Below are 15,152 nucleotides of genomic sequence, written 5' to 3' on the forward strand. Positions count from 1 at the left end.
ACACCAGTGCGAACCACATCCATTCTAGAAAAGGAGGGACTGCTTCTGGGAGGAAGGGCGCAGGCTCTCCCTCCCGTTAGAGGAGTAGTGAATAGTCTCTTTATACTCATAAAGAATGTAGTTTTCTTATTCTCCGCCCTCTGTGTTCATAATTTCTAAAATAAGAACAAGAGTTGTAGTTGAAAGCATCAAACAAAGGAAAATAAATTACTTTCAGGGTATCGCCTTTTCCTGCTTCTGTAAGGGGCCCCACCTACAGAGAGAGTCTAACAAGGGGGAAAGGCGTCCAAGGCACGGTGCGGATCCCTGCTCATCGAAGGGCAGCGCCGCCAACTATACTCACAACAGCACGAAGATCCTCACGGCCAGAGGACAGCAAAACAATGGCGGATGGAAGCTCCGAAACTTTTTCGGATTCGGGGGCGTGTTCCTGCTGTTCTAAAAGGGCGTGGCTAAAAAGTGGAAAGAACAGCAAGGAACACGCCCCCGAATCTGAAAAAGACGGAGCCTATTTGGAGGGACGGCTCTCTCCTCTAATGGCGGGCCTCCGTTTAGGAAGCCAGCCAATGGAGGTGAGGCAAAAAGAGAGGCGGGCTAAGGAGCCACTCTAGGAAACATTAAATCTCGACTTCCGGTTCTGCCTTCGGCAGACCAGTAGTCCTCGACCTAAAAATGTACCTTTACATTTTTGATAAGGCTGCCTCTGCGACTTTTAGGTATGCCTGAATTTGCCTGTCAAAATCTCCTAAAGCACCCGATGAATCTCCCGGTTGATTTCTCCAACTTGCCCAAGAGAGTCTTGAACGAGAATATTTATATACATGTTTTGACTAAATTATATTTGCCATAGGGGTAACAGTCAGCGGCCAGTGGAATACCAACTTGCTGTTTTTCCGTCATTTCCTCCCACCTTTGCCTTCTTTTATTTATTTATTTGTCGTTATATTCGGTTCTCGGTTTGAAGGCGACTCCCTTAAGGACAGCGAGCTGGATTATGGGCCTCTCGGGCGATTACCACTTTGATGTGTGTTAGAAATAGGATTTCTGGTTGGCTAAGGCTTGCGCCAAAGCCAGGCAGAAACCACCACTCTAGTCAGGGCAAGGAAGTTACACGCCAAAGATAAGCCCTGCTCACCCCCTTGGTAGCTTGGCACGAACAGTCAGGCTTATCCCGGAGGCAATGTGTAAAGCATTTGCGCACGCACACAGCAACAACATCCCAGGCCCACCACAAAAGAAACTCCACACAAGGTTATATATAAAAATAGCCTTTGTATTATCATAACACAGAATAGTAAGCACATATTATACAGGGTGCCACCTGGCACTGGGTCATATCTACAAGGGATTATTTACACAGGACAGGGCCACGTGGACCACTGTCAGAACCATCGCAAAGTGAACTTAGTAAAGGTAGAACTTATCATAAACATAGAACACAACCAGTAACTACTGGTAACCACTGTACTTAGCATCAGCCTGTAACAAACTACATTATGCACAGTATCACATCAGGCGCGAATTACATTCTGGGCCAACCTCACCATCATAAACACATGAGGCCATCATCTCACAAGTCTAAAAGCATTAGACCCCGACATCTCACAAGTCTAAAAGCATTAGACCCTGACCTCCTAAGTATAACTACATTAGGGAATAAACCTTACAAGCATAAACCATAATATGCGAACAAACCTCATAATCATAAAATACATTTAGAGGTATCAACACAGGTGCGTAAATCATTCTACATGAATCACATTTCCTAGCACCCAAAATCACAGTAGGACATAAATCACATTAGGGCCGGCACCCTATTTACCTCCCAGTCCCCCTGGCCATCTCAGAAAAGGGGCTCAAAGGCCCAATGTCCACAAAGTCAGGGCTGCTGCCTAGGCAGCGAAGGTCAAGGGTGCGCCACTGCGCAAAACCTAAACGTTGCAGCTGCCCACTACTTGCTGGGCAGCTGAGAACAATAACCTGGGGGCCTAAACGATGCAGCTGGCACGAATTGCTGCGCAGCTGGGGAAGGCCTGGCACCTCTGTGCCACTTCTGTCCCTCTCAGGAATTGTGCCTAAACGGTGCAACTGCCCACTACTTGCTGGGCAGCTGTAGGAGGTAGAATGCAGCATGGGCTCTCACTGGCCCTTAGGAACAAATGCGCCACACGTTGGAGCCAACACGGGCTCTAAATTAAGTATGTCCCCATGGAGCACTCTGGCGCCTGAAAAAACTAGGTGCCAACTAGGGAAAAGAACTTGCCCCCAAGAATAAAGCATGGGCCCCTCTGGGTCCGGGTAAACAAGTATGGCCAAACGTTGGAGCCACATGGCTCTATAACAAATACTGCGGGGTGTTGGAGCCATCTGGCTCTGAGGACCAATCTGCCCATCACTAGGGCCACGCGGGCTCTTAAACCAAAAGATGCACCGCTTGTCGGAGCGGCCCGCAACTGCAAGCCTGCTCACCAAATGGTCACCGTGTACCTATCTCCGGTCTCCCCCAAAGGGAACTGGAGGGCCTGGGCCCACGGGACCTCTGGACCCCCACAGGAGCCCTTTAAACAGTTACCGCCACGCTGGAGCGGCCCGCTGCACGAACTGAGCCGCTCTGACCGGGTGCCTCTATCTGGCGCCCTCCCTCCCACCAGGCAGCTCTACTCACCAGGCTGCTCTCCGGAGGCAGCAGGGGACGCTGTCTCTTCTTCGCGGTCAGCCGGGGCTCTCCATCGCTCACGGGAACCTCAGCGGGTTTCATCGAGGCAGCGGGCGGGGCTCTCTCCTTCTCGAGAGCCTCGCTGGCGGCGGCTGCATTTTTCTGTGGCGCGGGGCTTCCCTTCACCTCTGGGAGCCCCGTGCCGCCACCAGCCATCTACGCAGCGTGGCATGGCTTCCCCCCGGCATGGGGAAGCGGAAGTCGAACACCCCGGGCCCCGCCCGCAATCAGGCGGTGCGGGCCTGATTTCCTGTTTTCCGCGAGGGCCGAGGCGGTGAACTTCTCGATGTCGTCAAAATGAGGGGTGGGCTCCTTCGTAAGTAAGAACATAAAGCAGGGTGGGCTCCTGCTAAATCAAAGCAAAAATAAGCGGAATAAGCGGGGTGGGCACCCGCAAAAGCCCACAAGGAGGGGGGGAATCCCTAGGTGAGGGATTCCCTCGGCAAGAGCCGCAGCGCCGCGCTGCTCAGCCCCCAGGCTCTAAGGCAGTATCAAAACCTTGGCAAAAGCAAGAATAAAGCAACAGGTCCAAGAAGTCCATCAGGCATCCAGGGGCAGGGCAGGGCCCAGGGAGGCAAGCCTTCCCCTGAGCCCCAGCAGCAGCACGCCCCTGGTAGATTCAAGTCCAGAACAAGAAGATTTACTTGGGGTCACAGCCCCTTATTTATACAGCTAAATCCTTTGTCTAAAACTGTAGCGTGAGGGGAGAACCAGATACAACAGGTTCTGGAGCACTTTGTTTTGCTCAGCTCCCCTCTATTCACAGGACAGGCCAGGGACATCAGACGCACCACTGGAGGTGGAGCCAGCATTGTGAAGGGAAGGCCCAGCCCCATTCAGGTCCCAGGTGCAACTCCTCCCTCCCATCTACATGCAGATCTCTCCATTCACCACCGGGCAGACTCACCCTGGCTCCTGGAATTCCCCAGCCCTCTTAGCTCCTGTGAATCACAAGCCAGACATGCAATTCACATCACACAGCACACAGAAATGCCAACTTCTAGAAGTGGCACTTCTCCAACAGTCACAATAAATCTGCGCACACCATTGCGCAGCATTTATTCTCACGAGTTCGCACATACCAAACTCGCCCCTGCACTCCTCTCACATCAGGAACTACCATGGACACACATATCTCCCATGCATTCCTATGGGAGGGCAGGCCAGTCTCACTAAATGTAACACAGAGCGCGTGCACTTTACACTGGGACACAGTGCTAAAGTGCCTAGAGGCCTAAAACCACTAACATTACATATGGAAAAAGGCCAGAATAAATGCAAAAAGTTTAGGGGTGAACCTGCCAAAAGGGCCAGGTCCAACAATGTGACTTGTTTGTTTATGGAGAGGCGCATCCCGCCCACCTGCTTCGGTGACTTGTGCACATCTTCCTTTTCCCACGTCTGGGGGTGTGTGCCTATCTGTCCTGTTTCTGCGACCTGCTGGGAGTATGCCTGTCCATTCTAGCTACAATACAATACTATCTCTGTAAAATGATGGGTGCTTGGCTGCCTGCTCCGCCTGCCTGCTGTATCTCCGTGGTGAATTGCTGAAATGAGTGACTATCTGTTCTACCTGTGCGACCCGCTGGGAGGTGTGTGTGCCTGTTCTATCTCTAAACTGCTTGGAGGTCTGCCTAACTGCTCTATCGCTGAATTACTGGGAAATGTGCCTGCCTGCTCTGTGAACTACTGGCCTGCCTCCCTGTCCGTCCATCTCTGCTGCCTACTGGGGTGAGAGTCTGTCTCTGAAATGCTTGGTTGTCTGTCTGCCTGATGGGGGAGGTGTGTGCCCACAGGCTGGGGTATGCACTCCCCCCAGCTCCGGGCAAAGGTAATGCAAAAACGTCTGTCTTCGCCACCAGCCCCCAATGGTGGGGCGCAAAGCCAAGAGCTGCAGCTTTCTTCTCAGCATCTTATTTATTTCACCACAACTTGAACACAGACAGATACAGTTAAAAAATGGAAAAGTCAAGTGTCCGGAGAGGCCTTCCCAGCCTAAGAGGCTGATGGCTCAGCGGACTGTGGCACTGTGTGTGAGCCCATTGTTACAGCAGGGCCACTGTCTTTCAACCCCCTGAGGCTGTTCAACTGAGCACCTTTGAGGCACAATAAACACATTTTATGTTATACAGCGCCAAGAAACCCTCGGACGAGCGAACACGTTAGAACAAGCATTTAAAATGCAATAGGTTTCGCCTTTGATTATTTGCTTTGCTAATTGTATTGTATGGCAAAGCAAATGGCTTTAACTTAATAAAAAGCGAGACCTATTGCATTTTTAATGCTTGTTGTAAAGTGCTCTGGTTCCAACAGGCCATGACCACACTATATAAAATCACAAAAAGAAATAAATACAATCAAAGCATAGGACAGCCCTCTGTGCATTAGATCATAAACACTAGGACATGGCTTTACTTTTTACATAATCCCTCTCACACACACACACAATCAGTGGTCAAATTAAGCAAGATGAGGGGCACAACGTGCCCATACTTTTTTAATTTAAGGACAACAGTTCTCCTTTCTGTGAAAAGATAACTGTCCCAGGACAGTAATTGCTAGAGCTGAAATGCTTCAGCTGCAGTGTAAGGCAGGGAGTCTCCTGTGCTGTGAAACCGAAGGCGGGCAGACATGTAAACAAGCCTCCTTGCCCGAGTGCCTGCTGCGTGAAAGAAATGGAAATACGCACAACGGGTCAGAAGCCAGTATCGGCTGTGATTATTAGAATCACTCCACACTTCCTGATGACACGGATTGATTCTGTTTGCGAGGTATTGGAAAGGAGCTACCGGCTTAGTGGTTAAGTGTGTGCTTTTTAAAGGGGTTCAGTTCTGTGGCTGTCTGGTCACAGACCTCTGCAGCGCATTATCTAATATAGGTTTCATAAAGTACGATAGTGCATTTCCCACTGATTATTTAACTTGCATTTACTTTACATTTAAGATAAGATGTTTAATATATGCATACCTAAAGATAAAAGACCCACAAAGTTACAGCATGTATTGTTTTTCTAGCCGCGCCTTTGACCCCTCGCATACTCGCCCCGCCCCCACGGTGCACAGCATCACAGTTCCCTTACATTTTTAAATACACTGCGACCGCTGCACACAAGTGGACGCCCTCACAGCAGCGGAGTGTAAAGTAGCAACCAGAGAGCAAAGACTATTCACTACTGAATGTGAATAAACACTGCAGAGGAACGTCAAACACGCACAGTGACAGGACTACTCACTACTAATGAATGCGAACAAACACCCGCAGAGCACGGCCACTCACACTAGAGGAATGTAAATAAACAAAGGTACACGGAATCCCTCAATGCAGCGGCATGTAAATAAACAAAGACACGCTTGGACGCTCACTGCAGAAGGATGTAAGCAAAGACACACACGTGGACCCCCTCACTACAGCCGGATGTAAACAAAGCCACACACACACGAGGGCACCTTCACTGCAGCGGGATCTAAACAAAAAGCCACACAAACGTGGACCCCCTCACTACAGCGGGATGTAAACAAAGCCACACACACACACACACACACACACACGAGGGCACCTTCACTGCAGCGGGATCTAAACAAAAAGCCACACAAACGTGGACCCCCTCGCTACAGCGGGATGTAAACAAAGCCACACACACACACACACACACGAGGGCACCTTCACTGCAGCGGGATCTAAACAAAAAGCCACACAAACGTGGACCCCATCACTACAGCGGGATGTAAACAAAGCCACACACACACACACACACACGAGGGCACCTTCACTGCAGCGGGATCTAAACAAAAAGCCACACAAACGTGGACCCCATCACTACAGCGGGATGTAAACAAAACCACACACACACACACACACACACACGGGCACCTTCACTGCGGCGGGATCTAAACAAAAAGCCACACAAACGTAGACCCCCTCACTACAGCGGGATGTAAACAAAACCACACACACACACGAGGGCACCTTCACTGCAGCGGGATCTAAACAAAAAGCCACACAAACGTGGACCCCCTCACTACAGCGGGATGTAAACAAAGCCACACACACGAGGGCACCTTCACTGCAGCGGGATCTAAACAAAAAGCCACACAAACGTGGACCCCCTCACTACAGCGGGATGTAAACAAAACCACACACACACACACACACACACACGGGCACCTTCACTGCGGCGGCATGTACATAAACAAAGACACTTGGACACTCACTGCAGAAGGATGTAAACAAAGCCACACACACGAGGGCACCTTCACTGCAGCGGGATGTAAGCAAAGACACACACGTGGACCCCCTCACTGCAGCGGGATGTAAACAAAGCCACACACACGAGGGCACCTTCACTGCAGCGGGATGTAAACAAAGCCACACACACGAGGGCACCTTCACTACAGCTGGATGTAAACAAAGCCACACACACGAGGCCACCTTCACTGCAGCTGGATGTAAACAAAGCCACACACACGAGGGCACCTTCACTGCAGCGGGATGTAAACAAAGCCACACACACGAGGGCACCTTCACTGCAGCGGGATGTAAATAAACAGACACACGTGGACCCCTCCCTTCAGCTGCATGTAAACGAACACCCAGCCAGCAGGGCCCTCGGGACAGGATGTAAACAGCCGCACGCAGTGAAAGGCGCCCCTCTGAAGTGGGATAATCCACGGCCCATCAGCCCTGACAGCCCCACAATGGGGCCGCATCGTCCCAATGACGAGGCAAAGCCCAGCCTGACGGGACACAAGGGTCTTGTAACAGACGCCCTGGGGGTCAGAGCCCCACGGCTCATCGGAGGGAGGAGGAGGGGGGGGGGGGGGGGTCGTGGTCTTGTAACAGCCGCCCTGGGGGTCAGAGCCCCACGCCTCATCGGAGGGAGGAGGAGGGGGGGTCGTGGTCTTGTAACAGCCGCCCTGGGGGTCAGGCCCCCACGCCTCGTCGCTTGGAGGACACGCGTGGGGTCAGGAGGGTCAGATGAGAAGCACATGCTAAGGGGCCAGAGAAGGGGGCAGTGTCTGCTGTGGAACTCATATTACTGTCCTGAAAAACCTGCTTTCAGTGGAAAAAGGAAGCGCTGCAATCCGGCTGTGCCAAGGCGCGCAGAGGAAAGGGTCAGACGCCCAGAGGGGATCAAGGGATTGGGTAATGCTGTGCAGCACTGCTTGCTTTATCCCGCCCGCCACACTAATGCAACATTTACTTTACAAAGTGATTAACGAGAAGATGTGTGGGGGCTGCGTGCTCCACCTGACAGAAGCCTCATATGCCGTCCTTAGGCTTGACACGTAGGGGTCTAGAAGGAAGACCACGTATGCTTTACACTACTGAGAAATGATCTGGACTGCCCATGCTTGTCCACCAAAGAGCACTCTTTACCCCACGGAGATAAACAAGGCGGGGCATGCTGTCCCCAAAGAGCACGCTTTACTCCACGGGGAGAAACAAGGCGGGGCATGCTGTCCCCAAAGAGCACTCTTTACCTGACGGGGAGAAACAAGGCGGCGCATGCTGTCCCCAAAGAGCACTCTTTACCTGACGGGGAGAAACAAGGCGGCGCATGCTGTCCCCAAAGAGCACTCTTTACCCCACGGGGAGAAACAAGGCGGCGCATGCTGTCCCCAAAGAGCACTCTTTACCCGACGGAGAGAAACAAGGCGGCGCATGCTGTCCCCAAAGAGCACTCTTTACCCGACGGAGAGAAACAAGGCGGCGCATGCTGTCCCCAAAGAGCACTCTTTACCCCACGGGGAGAAACAAGGCAGCGCATACTGTCCCCAAAGACCAGACTTTACTCCACGGGGAAAAACAAGGCGGCGCATACTGTCCCCAAAGAGCACTCTTTACCCGACGGGGAGAAACAAGGCGGTGCATGCTGTCCCCAAAGAGCACTCTTTACCCCACGGGGAGAAAAAAGGCAGCGCATACTGTCCCCAAAGACCAGACTTTACTCCACGGGGAAAAACAAGGCGGCACATGCCGTCCCCAAAGAGCACGCTTTACTCCACGGGGAGAAACAAGGCGGCGCATGCTGTCCCCAAAGAGCACTCTTTACCCGACGGGGAGAAACAAGGCGGCGCATGCTGTCCCCAAAGAGCACTCTTTACCCCACGGGGGGGAAACAAGGCGGCGCATACTGTCCCCAAAGACCAGACTTTACTCCACGGGGAGAAACAAGGCGGCGCATGCTGTCCCCAAAGAGCACTCTTTACCCCACGGGGAGAAACAAGGCGGCGCATGCTGTCCCCAAAGAGCAGAATTTACTCCACGGGGAGAAACAAGGCGGCACATGTATGTCCCCAGACAGCACGCATTACCCCACGACGAGTAACAAGGTGGCACATGCTTGTCCCAGACAGCACGCATTACCCCACGGGGAGAAACGAGGCAGCACATGCTTGTTCCCATAAGACACTTTACCCCACAGGGAGAAACAAGGGGCAGCACAGGTTTGTCCCCAGTGGGCACGCTTTACCCTACCAGGAGAAATAGGGGGGCAGCACATGCTTGTCCCCAGACAGCACACATTACCCCACGGGGAGAAACGAGGCAGCACATGCTTGTCCCTAAAGAACACTTTACCCCACAGGGAGAAACAAGGCATCACATGCTTGTCCCCAGAGAACACTTTACCCCACGGGGAGAAACACGGGGCAGCACAGGTTTGTCCCAGACCGCACGCATTAGCCCTCAAGGAGAAACACGGTGGCACATGCTTGTCCCCAGAGGGCACGCTTTACCCTACCAGGAGAAATAAGGGGGGGGGGGGGAGCACATGCTTGTCCCAGACAGCACGCATTAGCCCTCAGGGAGAAACACGGTGGCACATGCTTGTCCCCAGACAGAACACTTTACCCCACAGGGAGAAACACGGCGGCACATGCTTGTCCCCAGAGGGCACGCTTTACCCTACCAGGAGAAATAAGGGGGGGGGAGCACATGCTTGTCCCAGACAGCACGCATTAGCCCTCAGGGAGAAACACAGTGGCACATGCTTGTCCCCAGACAGAACACTTTACCCCACGTGAAGAAACAAGGCTTCACATGCATGTCCCCAGAGAACACTTTACCCCACGGAGAGAAACAAGGGGGCAGCACAGGCTTGTTCCCAGGTGGCACTCTTTACCCTATCAGGAGAAATAAGGGGGCAGCACATGCTTGTCCCCAGACAGCACGCACTACCCCATGGGGAGAAACAAGGCAGCACATGCTTGTCCCCAGAAGGCACGCTTTACCCCACCAGGGGAAATAAGGGGGCAACACATGCTTTGGCCTTCAGTGAAGTGAAAAAGGAGTCACTGGAAATAAATTTCCTGCGCAGGGTCTCCTGGTAACTATCCAATCGACATCAGTTTACCCACATGGGCAATCCCCAAAGTTCTCTATCACCAGTGGAGCTCCCCAGGGTTATATCTTGTGCCCCACCATCATTGCCCTCTACATGGAGCCCTTTGGGCTCTACTCACAGATACCAAAATCCAATCCCAACGTTAACCTAATCCCATGTCAACCAGATTCACCCTGAAAACAGACCTTACCCCCAACGAACACACATCACCCCCCACCCCCCAAAAAAACAACCAGGTATGATCATTTAAAGTGAAACCACAAATTCCATAAAGTTACTTGCAGAACTGATATTCATGCATTCCTACTGACATGTGGTTGTGCCTTCCTCCACAGTCTCCCAGACTGCACGCTGCACCCACTTAAGGACATCAACAAGCGGCAGCTCAACCCACCAAGGGGCTGAAGAAAGAAGCCCACCTCATCCTCACCCCGATTAAAAAACTCCACAAACTCCCCTTGCTGGCCCACAACATCTTCAAAATCAGCTTGATCTACCAAGCCATCACAAACTGGCACTTCTGTCAACAAGATAACCATTTCCAGTGGCTCAGGGCACACTGACAGTCAGGACTCCATCACATTAGAGATAAAAAAAACTGAAAAAAAAAATAATAATAATGCAACAAGCCTTCTCCATCTATGCAACCAGGATCTGAAAAGACATTTCGCATTCACCAGGACTGCCCCAGCCCTGCTCCAAATTAAGTAATAGCTTTAGTGCCATCATCATACAGTGTGAACTCGCTTTCACTCTTGGAAACTAACTAACACTCCAGTCACATGTTGACTGTTTCTTTGCACTTCACCTCATACAGCACTCTACTTCCTTTCAGCTAAGCTTGCGATATATACGTTTCAGATAGATACACAGCAGCCTAAACACACTTTGCCTGTGTAGGAAGGCATACACAAGAAGGCTGCATAAACGTTATGTGTAGGGGGTCTAAAGAAGGTCAAGTATGCTTTCATATATTAAAGGACAACCAAAGCGATGTGGAACTGTATATTACATATCAGAAGTTAAAGGACTTTGCAAAAATGGACAGAAACAGCATCACTCCGCTGAACATGACATGCATAATGCCTTAATTTGGATTAACAATGCAAACATTAAAACTCTACGAAGGGTTGTGCATTATGCTTCACAAAGAAGATCACATCAAAGCCCCATGAACCATATTTTAGTACCCTCCATTTGTTCTGCTCATTCAGAGACTTGGGAAGAGGTACAAAACTGGTTACATCCATGTACTCACCAACTCAATGTATGTACCTTTCTTGCATGTTGTCTCAACATGTTGATATGGACGTAAACAACATGGAAGCCTTCCTAGTCTGAGCATGAGTCACAGCACGATGTAAAGCAGTCAAAAGAAGAGAAAGGCTTTCCATATCTTCGGCTGACCAAACAACTACATAGCTGTGAAAAGGTGTGATCCAATTGGCGAAATACCCTATGTAATTTGTGCTCAGCAGTTGTGTTTTGTTCTGGATAAAGAACAGAGGCAGCTCCACATCAACTAATTGATGACGCTCTAGAAGTATTGAGTGACTGAAGAAGCAACTTACTATTCTCCTCGAATCCACACTAGTCTTTAAAAAATATTTACTGGTCTTTAACGTTAGATGGTGATCAGGGGAGCCTTGTATTTGAATACATATTTTCACCTCAAACTTAGTGCGTCCATGTGGAAAACTTCAGACCAATGCCCTACTTGTTGTTCCATGTATCGGAAGAGTGTACTCCAACCTGCTTCTGAGACCACAACTGGATCGCAAGAGGTCATGGGCAGCTGCCATGGAACACCAACAGAACTGTGCCCGTGCGAGGGACTATGAGGTCTATGCCAATGAGCCAGTCATTTCAACAAGACAGATCCACAACAAGCCACTAAAATAACTAACGTGTCCACAAGCAAGGTTTAGGTAGATACATGGCAAGAGCCCTTCTGACACTTAAAAGCGCTGGATGCCTACAGCCACTTACCTGCAAGGTCACAAACTGCCAGCTTCTGTGAGATTCAGATTCTCTCAGGGCAGTTACCAATCCATCTTCACACAGCACAAGAATCATGCAGCATCTGAGATGGCAGGGTCAGCAGCTTCAGAGAGGGAATGGTTAAAGGTTGAAGGAAGATGTCTGCTTCTGCGTGGATGTTGGGAAGTGTTGGTGTATGTCAGAAGGCAATGTCCTTAGAGTGCAGGGCTCACACAGGTAACATATGGCTACTCCAACACTGGAAGATGGTCGGCGATATACTGGTGTGGTAAGAGGAGGCATGAAGGTGGCCATGCCAGGGCCCCATGGGGGCAACTCTAGTGGGATGAAAGATGGTGTGGAAGGCAATGCTGAGGCACTCTTCGGAGTGAATTCGACCACTGCTGGGGGCTGATAGACGCGAGTGCGTCCAGTGCTAGAGCATGCAGGGCTCTGGAAGTGGCCAATGCTAGAGGATGAGGGCTGTTGATGTGGCTCGCCCTACGGTACTCTAGGTTTTGAGGGGGACCAGTGTTGGGTTGAATGGGGCCAATGCGTGGATACTGAGGCCTGTCAGTGTCACCAGGGCAAGTGCATCGGATGCCTTGAATGGAACCAGCGCTGGAGTAATTCTCGACAGTCAATGGGGATATCGACAGAGGAATCAGGTGTGGAAATGGGATTACTGGCAGTGGACTGAGATCCGTCAAGGAAGCATGTGAACTGGGGCAATGCTGGGAGGACTCTCGCCTGTTACTGGTGATAGCGGTAGAGGGTTCTGACAGGTGTCTGTAACTAGGGCTGCAGAACAGGCCTGTGAATGAAGCCAGGGTGGAGGTCCAAAGCCAGCGAATGGCACCAACGTTGGAGAACTTAATTTAACCCTGTGAAAGGGTTGACTGATTCTAGGATTTCTATAGTCATTGATCAAGTGTCATGTGCTGTGCAAAGGCCGCCTCTGAAGACCTGTGACTTGTCTCCAAAACAGGTCAACTGGGGCAAGGGAAGAGGGATTAGTGTGGACAAGATAGTGCTTATGATGATGCGTAAGGATTCGAATATGCTACTTTTTGATCTCAGAGCAGACAGTTTGTGTAATTGTTCTCCTTTATTTTTATCATGATGCTAGGGGGCGAATATCTGTGAGGGCGCTGGGGACTAAGTAAGGTAGTCGGGAGATCTCGTAAATTAAGGAACCTAAAGCTAAAAAGGGACAGTGTAGGAATAGGGCAAGTCAAGATAATGTGGTGAGGTCAGCACTGAAGGCTCAAATTAAGGGTGGCCTATGGCAGTGTAGAGATGAGTAGGACTGGAGGTTTCGTTGTTGTGTACAGGCTACGGGATAAGCAGAGGCTGGAGGGCACAAGTAAAAGATGGTCCCGTGTTACAGAGATAATGGCAAGTAACAGGTTCTGGGCAGGGTTTCGGGGACGATGCTTTAAGCTTGGTGTCAGACTCAGCTGTGGCACCTCTGGCAATAAAGGGACCCCTGATTTGGTGCTAGAGTTCAAAAGGGCCACGTACGAAGTGGGGACAGATAAAAATGGGAAGCTGCTGGGGGCTTGTGTGCGCTTTGAAATGAGAGACTCTGCAGGAAGATGGATTGCTGTTGACCATGCCCGGCGGTGCACTGGCCAAAGCAGCCGGGTTACTTGGTGGCAGGAGCTGAATTCTGGGGTCCAATATTGAAGAGAGGTGTCCAGGATAGACTTGCTGCTGGAACGTGGAGTCAGATGGAAAGCTCACAGTGGTTCTCCCTGGAGGAGGGTCTCTACGACACCAGGGAGCAGAGGCCAGGTAAGGGTGCCTGATGCACTGGGACAAGGCGGGAACGTTCAGTCTTTGCTCTGAGCTTGGCAGCTATGGCCGCAGCTGAGGCTAGATGCTGGGGCCGGGCTGAGGTGGGAGAGCTCAGTACTGGCCGAGCCGAGGGCGAAGGCAGGCAGAGGCCTTGCGCGGGCCCCGTGCTGATGGCCTGAAGTAGCGGTGGACAGCAGCCAGGTGTCTAGATGCAGGGCTCGGGAGAAGGGCTCTGGACATAAATGGGCCTGCGACTGGGGGGCTGGAGGGGGCTGCATCTGGGGCCCAGTGCTGGGGCTGAGCTCCCGGTAGAAGGCAGGGGATCGGAGCGCGCTGGAGCTGCAGGAGCCCGAGGCCCAGTGTTTGTGGGAGGGACTCGGGCAGGAAGAAATGCGCCTCACGCTGGGGCCAGGAGGGACGGGGTGCTGCGGAACGGTCTGCACCGCCCTCCCCTCGGGAGGGGCTCGGGCTGGCACTGGGGGCTGTCTTCGGGATCACCCTGCTCTGGCCCCTGGAGGCTCGCACAGCTGGACCAGGATTGGATGGGGTTCCCGGGACAGGCCTAGCATGGGGCTGTCACTGGAAGGGGAGTCTTTGGGGGTGCTCTGCACTGGGGGGGCTCTGGGTCAGCCTGTCACGGGGGGGGCTCGGGATACCGGCACTGGGGGCAGGGGGCAAGAAGGGCTGGCACCAGGCTGCCCTGCTGGCGGGAGGGACGGGGCCGGTGTGCCAGTGACAGGGCCGCTGCTGCCAGCTCAGAGCTCCCCGCCTCGGGCCTGCTGCTGCCGCTTCCAGTCCGGGCTCAGACACAGACCACACGCTCCCTCCTCCTTCCCCGCTCCCTCCAGCGCCCTGGACTTCTAAGCCGGAAGTGACTCCTCCACGTTTAGAGGAAAGACCCTGGGGGGCGGCGGCGCAGCCGTCACCTGCACGTGCGTCCGCCGTCAGCCGCACATGCGTCGCGCTCAGCTCTGAGCCCGGAGCGGGGGTGGTGGAGGTTCCTGGTGGAACGGTACCGCTCCTCCCAGGGGAGGGGTGGTTCGTCGGTACCGTTACCCTTCCTCACAGGGGAGCGGGGGGTTCGTCTGTACTGTTACCCCTCCTCACAGCGCAGGGTGGTTCGTCAGTACCGTAACCCCCCCCCCCTCCGCCCAGGGGGGCTGGGGAGTCAGCGTGGCCTCGTGGTTGCCTACACCTTGCAGGCAGCCCCCACATACCCTTGGCTCAGTGACTGCGGGGCTGGGGATGTAACACCCAAGACTCCACTCCAGACAGGGTGTTTATTAATGCAGAACAGGACAACTCCAGCCA

General features: G+C 52.4%; 1 protein-coding gene across 7 annotated transcripts in view; it reads right to left on the minus strand.

Annotated features, from left to right (window-relative positions):
* The window catches only part of LOC146822318 (uncharacterized), a 389,625-nt gene extending 374,909 nt beyond the window's left edge, over window positions 1-14,716 (minus strand). For all 7 annotated transcript variants that reach the window (XM_085613397.1, XM_085613396.1, XM_085613400.1 and 4 more), the window contains exon 1: window positions 12,051-14,716. The gene's annotated coding sequence lies outside the window, so the exon portion shown is untranslated. The remainder of the gene's footprint in view (window positions 1-12,050) is intronic.
* Between the last annotated feature and the right edge of the window lie 436 nt (window positions 14,717-15,152).

This window comes from Triturus cristatus, chromosome 6 (genome assembly GCF_964204655.1).
Source record: "Triturus cristatus chromosome 6, aTriCri1.1, whole genome shotgun sequence".
Taxonomy (NCBI): domain Eukaryota; kingdom Metazoa; phylum Chordata; class Amphibia; order Caudata; family Salamandridae; genus Triturus; species Triturus cristatus.